This window comes from Desmodus rotundus, chromosome 9, assembly GCF_022682495.2.
Source record: "Desmodus rotundus isolate HL8 chromosome 9, HLdesRot8A.1, whole genome shotgun sequence".
NCBI classification, from domain to species: domain Eukaryota; kingdom Metazoa; phylum Chordata; class Mammalia; order Chiroptera; family Phyllostomidae; genus Desmodus; species Desmodus rotundus.
In genome coordinates this window covers 32194904-32203312 of record NC_071395.1, presented here as the reverse complement: position 1 = coordinate 32203312, position 8409 = coordinate 32194904, and the positions used below count along the sequence as shown (strand labels likewise).

At 40.5% G+C, this 8409-nt stretch overlaps 1 non-coding gene across 1 annotated transcript; it reads right to left on the bottom strand.

Moving 5' to 3' along the window:
- Positions 1 to 215: 215 nt before the first annotated feature.
- Positions 216 to 319, bottom strand: LOC112312721 (U6 spliceosomal RNA). The gene has a single exon (XR_002975611.1). It is a non-coding gene; the product is annotated as a U6 spliceosomal RNA (small nuclear RNA).
- Positions 320 to 8409: the final 8090 nt, after the last annotated feature.

The following is an 8409-nucleotide window of genomic DNA, read 5'->3' as shown; positions in this document are numbered from 1 at the left end:
TTTTAATTAGTTTACTTTCAATATTATTTTGTATTGCTTTTAGGGGTACAGCAAAGTGCTTAGACAATCACATACTTCACAGAGTGTCCCCTGGCCCCCAATATTTCCGGTACTCGTCTGAATCGTGCAGAGAATCGCAATCTTGCTGTCTAGACTCCCCATGCTGTGCTTTCACCCCCGGGACTATCTTGTAACGACCCATCTGCACTTCTTAGTAAAAATACAGAAGCTTCAAGAATTTGTGTGTCGTCCTTGCGCAGGGGCCATGCTAATCTGCTCCATATCGTTCCAGTTTCAGTATGTGTGCTGCCAAAGTGACCGGAAGGTCTCCTTTTTTATAGGTGAGGAAAGTGTGTTTCGAAGAGTCACTTAAGGAAAATAACGTGGGAGACGTGGGAGGAGAGGTGGACTGAGGCTAAGGGCAAACGATAGTATGTGCCATGCCGGGGCCAGTGCCTTCCATCACCATTTGTCAGATAGGTGGGTGACATGGCCAGACTTTAGAACTATCACTTTGCTGGTACAGGACGGACCCTGCACTCCAGCTGCATGTATTAGCAGTTCCCTGGCGCCTCTGCTCTCACATCCCCGTGCCTCTATAAATGTCCTTCCCTTGAGTAGGAATGGCCTCCCTTCCCTGTTCACCAGACTCATCCCTCCTGCAAGAATCCATACAGCACAGCCCCCTGGCTGAAGACCCCCAGGCAGCCAGTCACTATTTCCTTTGTGCTCTCCCAGTAGCCACCTGAGTACGGAGATTGTTGGTGCATCTGATATTTCCATTAGACTGGGAGTTCTTTAAAAACGGGGACTGGGTATTATATTTTTGAACTGAGAATGCCTAGCATGGCTCAGTACACGTATACTAGGTACTTACAAAGTGCTTCTCACTACATATCAGCAACATTATAAAGGGGATAAAATGCTGCCTTCTCACCTTTTCTCTCTGTCTCTTGCGCACCTGGTATTGCTGCCTCACTCTGTCCTCAATTGTCTTTGGGGTGTCCAGAGTCCTTTATTCAAGCATCCCACCGAAGCCTGTTCCCAACCCTCTCAAGGTCTAGAACTGTCCCGGTCCACTGCCCCTCAAGACATTTGTCTTGTTTTCCAAGTCCTAAAGCTGGTCACTGGCAAAACTAATTCATGTTCCATGGTAAATAATGCAGTTTTCTTTTTGAGAGATGGTTCTTAAAGTCCCAAGGAAGGAATAGCTAATGGTTGAATTTCAGGCACAGAGGCTGCCCAGCAGAGGCAGAACAGGGAGGTATTTCTCTGTTACGGTATACAGCCACTGGGCCCTAAAATCCCATTCAGTAGGCAGCTGTTGACACGATCTACATGGGAACATATCAGAACTGGAAACAAATTTTCAATTCACAGAAGCATGGTTATTTCAGCACTCCTCCAGCATGTATATTTTTAAATGTAAATATAAGGTTTTCCTTTTCTTTGTTGAGTTTTTCTTAAATTTATTAGGGTGACATTGGTTAATAAAATTATATAGGTTTCAGGGGTATAATCCTATAATACATCATCTGTATATTGTATTGTGTGTTCACCACCCCAAATCAAGTCTCCTTCCATCACCATTTGTCCCCCGTTTACTCTCTTCTGCCCCCTCCCACTCCCTTTCCCTCTGGTAATCACCATACTGTTGTCCGTGTCTGAGGGGTTTTTTTCTTTGCTGAATTCCTCCACCTTATTCACCTAACCAGCCCAACCCCCTTCCCCTCTGACAGCTGTCAGTCTGCTCTCTGTATCTATGACACTGCTTCTATTTTATTTGTTAGTTTATTTTGTTCATTAGATTCCACATATAAGTGAAATCGTATCATACTTATCTTTCTCTGACTGGCTTATTTCACTTAGCATAATACTATCCAGGTCCATCCATGCTGTCACAAAAGATGAGATTTCCTTCTTTTTTTATAGAAGAGTAGTATTCTATTGTGTAACTGTACCAGTGCTTTTTTGTATCTACTCACCTACTGATGGGCACTTGGTCTGCTTCCAAATCTTGGCTATTGTAAATAATGCTGCAGTGAACATAGGGGTGCGTATATATTTTTTGAATAAGTGTTTTGGGTTTCTTCAGATATAGTCCCAGGAGTGGAATTGCTGGGTCACAAGGCAGTTCTATCTTTACTTTTTTGAGGTAACTCTATGCTGCTTTCCCCAGTGGCTGCATCAATCCTCATTCCCACCAACAGTGCACTAGCGTTCCCTTTTCTCCCCATCCTGGCCAACACTTGCTGTTTGTTGACTTATTGGTGGTAGCTATTCTGACAGGTGTGAGGTGATATCTCATTGTGATTTTAATTTGCATCTCTCTGATGATTAGTGACATTGAGCATCTTTTCATATGTCTACTGGCCATCTGTATGTCCTCTTTGGAGAAGTGTCTGTTCAGGTCCTTTACCCATTTTTTAAATTGGATTCTTTGGTTTTTTGCTGTTGAGTTTTATAAGTTTTTTTTAACACATTTTGGATATTGCTTCTTTGTCAGATGTATCGTTGGCAAATATGTTCTTCCATTCAGTGGGTTATCTCTTGATTTTGCTGATTGTCTCCTTTGCTGGGCAAAAAGTTTTTAGTTTGCTGCAGTCCCATTTGTTTTTCACCTCCTTGGCTTCCCTTGGCGTGATTTACAGAAAAAATATTGCTATGAGAAATGTTCAAGATCTTACTGCCTATGTTTTTCTTCTAGGATTTTTGTGGCTTCAAGTCTAACACTTAAGTTTTTGATCAAAAGAACTATAACTTCATTGACTTTTTTGTGCTGAAAGGCTATTATCCTCTCACAAAAAATTAATTGCACACACCCACGTGGGGGAATCTCAATGACATGATGAGCCAAAAAGTCACAGGAGAACGTATCCACTCCGATTCTATTTATTTAAAGTTCCAAACAATCAAAATAAAATTATACATGGCTTATGGATGCATTCATAGGTAGCTAATCCATATAAAGACACAAAGAAATGTTCAGCACAAAATTCAGGCGAGTAATTATATCCATGAAAGAAGCAGAGGCAGAAGGAAGGCTTGGCTTCTCAGATACAGTAATATTCTATTTTTTTTTAGCTAGACAATGAGTATTCATTATTATCCTTGAAACTGTACATATGTCCTCTTTAAAATGTATGACACATTTTATAGCAACAAACGAAAATGAAGCACTCCAAAAACCTATATGAAGAAAATAATAACCCCAAACCCGCCACCCAGAGTTAACTACTAACCATCAAGACATCTTTCTTTTTACACACACACACAATTCATGTGCCATAAATACTATTTGCAGCCTGCTTTTTTTTACAATACACCACATGTATTGTTGTGAAATGAACTTTATGACATATAATTGAGTGTTAAAAACATCGTGAGCTTACTAAGAGCTCACACAGAAAGGCAAGTTCTCACCCAACGTGATTAAATGTATTTCCCTCAGATCTCCAGAATTCATATGACAGGAGAATTTTCGAGGTTCCAAACAAATTTCCAGAGAATGCCATGCAACACTGACCTTTCCTAAGAAAGTAAACTTAGCATTACAACATTTCTTTAATCCGTAGTCAAAGCCAGACTTTTTCCACTTGTAAGCTAAATACTTCTTTACTGTAAAACGAATGTGCCAAAAATGATATTCATCATTCTCAACACCGAAAAAAAAAATAACCATACTACATCACAGCCTATAAAATATTGAAAATGGTAGGGTGGTTTTCTCACTTCTGACATTCATGCCATGTGTGAGACATAGACATACGGCATTTAAGTTCTATTCTGTTAATAACGGAATTATTTTTCATGGAAGACCCCAAATTATGTCTCAATCACAGCAACATTTATGAATCCTAATTGCCTGTTACTACTATGTTAGTAAACCATTGTTCTAAACTGATGTGCCTTCTGGACCAAATTATTCCCATGTACAAACTACTCGCTAGCCAGGACCTCAGTAAAGATTTCCTATGAACTTGAGTTTTTCAATACGGCAAGCCACAACTGGTAACCATACACTCCACACTCATGGCTTTCTATAAATGTTTGAGTTTGAAATAATAAATGCTTTTCAAAATACCTCCACTTTGATAGGAAAACCCTATTCACCTCACAGCTCATTCCCACTTTTTAGTAATTTTTCTCTCATCAAGTTGACTCAAATTGAAAACATATCACCAAGAACTGAGAGCCACATAACAGCCTGACAGAGGTTCCAGAATTGGGGGTGAGGGGCCAATGAGTGGGACCTGAGAACTTGTGGAGAAAGGGATTTTTCTTATCAAAACATGATCGTGAGTTTGGAAACGTGCTCACAAAAATAATTTTGGCTGAAGCAGTTCTGGGAGGCTCCAGCCGTCCCCCCAGACCATGTTTTTATCACTCTGAAAAACTGTAAGACTCCACACCTACAACTCAAGTTCCTCATTTCCTCCAAAGTAAGTGAAATTGAATTTCTATAGGTATAGCTGTTTCAAAGGATGTTCCCTTTTTAAGTAAATGCCTTGTGCCCAAGTACTCCCAATTCATTACAGCTTGTCATTCGCAAAGCAGGGGACGCCCAGGGCAACAGTAACAGGCAGGCTTTATGGGATATTCTGTAAAAACTGAGATCAGGGTGAGTAAAAATATCTCACTGAAACCAAGAAAACTCTGTTGGGAAATAGAAATGGAACAAATTCACTGGACACAGGAGAGGATTGTAATATTTCGATGACATTCTTGGCTCTATGCTGTTGTTTGCATGAGTCTTTGTCAAATGACACATCATCTAGAAAAATACAAGAGAGTTCATCAAATCCATTTTTTTAATTTTCCTGCTTAAATATGAAAAATAAATGCCTATGTGTACACGGTGCCTTACATACTTCTCTTCCACTTAATGGTTTCACAAGATCCTTACCACAGTGAGCGGAGTATTAATAACATATCTGCAGACAAAAGAAAAGATCGCCTGTCAGTTGGAACAGCTGCACAAAGAGAAGGAACAGGCTTGACTGGTGACGGCTTTGAAGGCTCGGGCCTTGGGTGGCTAATGCAGACCCATGAAGCCCCAGCAGGAGAAGGACCGTGGCAGTTATTCTGCTTCCCTGGCCTAGGGAAACATTTTGTTACTATGGTCATACCAATATTTTTAACCTTAGAATTGTTGTGCCCATTACATTTCCTTTGCATTTTTATCTGTGGAAATAATGAGTACCATCTTCTTCCAGCAAAGTCAACATTTTTGTGCAGAAACATTTTAAAGCACATGCTGCTGCTGGTGGAAGAGGGTGAAAGGAGCTAAATGGGGACGAGAGGAGACCGGACCTTGGGTGGTGAGCACACAATGCAATGTACAGAGGGTGTGTTATAGAAATGTACACTTGAAACCTACATAATTTTGTTAACCAGTGTCACCCCAGTAAATTCAATAAAAATTTTTAAAAACAGTATCTAAATAGGGCTACATTCAAACTGATTTTTGTTAAATTTTTATGTATATATACATATATGTGTGTGTCTATGTTTGTATAGCTACAATTTTAAGTATTCTTTCATTACGTATATCTGACCACAATGTCAGAAGAATTCCTTTCACTTATTTAGAGGACTTCAGAGCTATGGGAGCTAGTAGGGTGCGGTATAGTCAGTGGAACATGGAAATAACCATCCACACCTCTACTACATGTTATTACTGAGTGACTTAGTAACTTACTTGACCTTTCTGGGCCTTATTTGTAAAACAAAGGCTCCAGATTGAATGATTTTAAGAGAAAAAAAAAGAACATGCTGCTTTTAACTGGTTTCTTTCCCACTTTCCACTTTATCCTAACACTCTATTATTGGACAAATATTCCTAAAATTCTCCCTTTGTTCCTTTGCTCACGCACTCAAAATCTTCAGTGCTTTTCCAATGCCCATAGAGTAAGGTCCGTGCTCTTCCTCTGCTATTCGTGGCTTCCGTAATATGGCCCAGTGTCTTTTTTTTCTCTTGTATGAATCCCTTCACTAGATCAAAGCAGATTTTTCACTGCCCCCCACACATGTAGTTTTCTGTCTCCACACACTTCTCAAGTTGCAGTCCCTCCCTTTGTTGAGCTACAGCTGTGCTGCAGTAACAAACAACTCTCCAAATCGCAATGAATTACAACAGCAAACGTTTATTCTCATTCACATCACATGTAGGTTTTTAACGAGCTTCAGCCCTGCTGCAGGTTCCGACTTCATGCCCGAGAAGCTGCCGCTGTCTGGGAGGAGCAGTGGTCCTGGCAGAGAACAGAAGCAAAGCATGCAGTCACATTGAAATCTTCTCTGATGTGTCCTGTGTCAGGATTCACTCATATTTCATTGGCCAAACAAGTCACATGGGCAAGCCCAACATTAACTAACCAAGAAAATACACTTCCCTTGAAAGTAGGCTGCAACTGGCAGGAGTATATGATCTTATTAGAGAGAAGAAAGCGGGTTAATAATTGCAAACAAAAACAAAATCTATCCCACCACCTGAATGATCTACCCCACACTACTCTACTCAGAAGTCGGCCCTTTATTCAAGCCTGGGTTCAAGTCCCACTGTGTAGCCCTAATACCACCTGGTCTTCCCGGAGTGCCATGCATCAGTATCACACATTTGGCACTCAGCTTATGCACATATATAACAAGGTATCCTACCGTCTCGTCTGTCTTGTATTCCCCACTAGGCCATTACCTTCCTGAGGATAAGATTTAATTTTATACTCCTTGGTAACTTCAATGATTGGATAAGGTATGTTCCTATGTAATCTTTATTGTTGAAGGAGATGTGTAGCAGATAACATTTTTCTGTTTGGGAAACAAGTTTCATCCCCAAAGAAGAATAGACTTAGTCCCAAGGGGTGTTATTGCCCAATTTTAATGTTTTCTCTCCATCATTGCCAGCATGATCATAATACGTAGATGGAGGCAGAGCATGTTTGCACACATATCTGGGGTCTAACTGCTTATTAAGTAAAGCATGTGGTGTGAAGCACAGCCACGCCGTAGGCTCCACACCGACTTTGCCATGGTGCTGGATGAAAGCAGCAAACTGGAAACACAGAAATAAAATGATTTATTTTAATGGGAAGTAGCTATGCCAAAATGAGAATTTAAGAGATTTTGACATTTTAAAATAGTTTTCTTTCAATTCTTACAATATTTATAGTTCAAAACCAGTCACGAGTCACATAATTCAGTAGGATTTTCCCCCCCAAATTCCTTGCAATGAGCCAGCAGGAGGCGTAGTTCCACTTACTCAAGGTGCTATCCCTACTGATTTTATTTGTATTGTTGCGCTGCCTTTCTCCCAGCTGATCAGTACACAGGAATTCTTCCTGAATGTTTCGTATTCATTTTCCTATATCGCAAAGCAATGCCTTTCATACTTCTTCGTCAGCTCTTTTACTTTTTAAATCATCACTCAAACACAAGTCTAACGTCAGGAGGTGACTTCTGTCACGTGAGACAGAGTATCTCCATTCAACAGCTGATCAGAATCTCCTAGCACCTCCTCAGGCACACCTTCCTCGGGACCACATCTATTCTCACATTCCTGCTCTGCTCTTTTCCCTTATTTGAAGTTATGCTCGTGACTCTGTGCAATGCAATCATTACCTCTCCTACCCACAAATAGAATCCATTAAGTAAAAATTCATTCCAAACTCATCTTAGGGTGGTGAGGAAGACTGGGTAAACCCCGAAAGGTCTAGAGGTTGAATCTCATTTGGAAAACTACCCAGAAGTTCAACTGCTTATCCAGTCGTTATCCTAACTATGAGAGCGGCCTAGGGATGTGCTGACAGAAAGGAATTAAGGTTCCACCAGGCACCAGTGAAAACCAGTTGTGGAGCCCATTGCTGCTTCTGAGAAGGAGGGAGGAGAGTGAGAGAAGATGAGGGAGTAACGAGTCAGGAAACCTCACTCCTAGCCTTTCCAGAGCCCCAGAGAAGAATTATTCATGGTGTGTTTCAAACGGGGGAGACCTAGTGTACCTACTAAGAAAATCTGCTTCTGACAAATAGGTCATTTATAAGTAAAGTGATGTTAAGAGTCCTTTCCTAAAAATAACTTATTTTCTAACTTGAAGACAAAAAAAACTTTGGAAGGTAGTGAAGAACAATTATTTCCTTGGCCTTAAAAGGTGATGCTTGGAAAGGGAGAAAATTATACTTGGAAAAAGAAATAGGCAAAGGGGCCTTTATTTTAAAACCCTAAAGATGCCTACCAGGTACTAAGGCTGTAAGGGTATGGAGTGAAACGAATTCATTAATTTAAACACACAGTGGAAACAAAGGTTTGTTTGAATTTTTGAACCAATACGGCTGGCACCTTGATCAAAGCCTCAGTGAAAGTAAAGTTGCTCAGATCACTGTTTGATTGAACCAGGGCAATACGGAAATCTGAGGA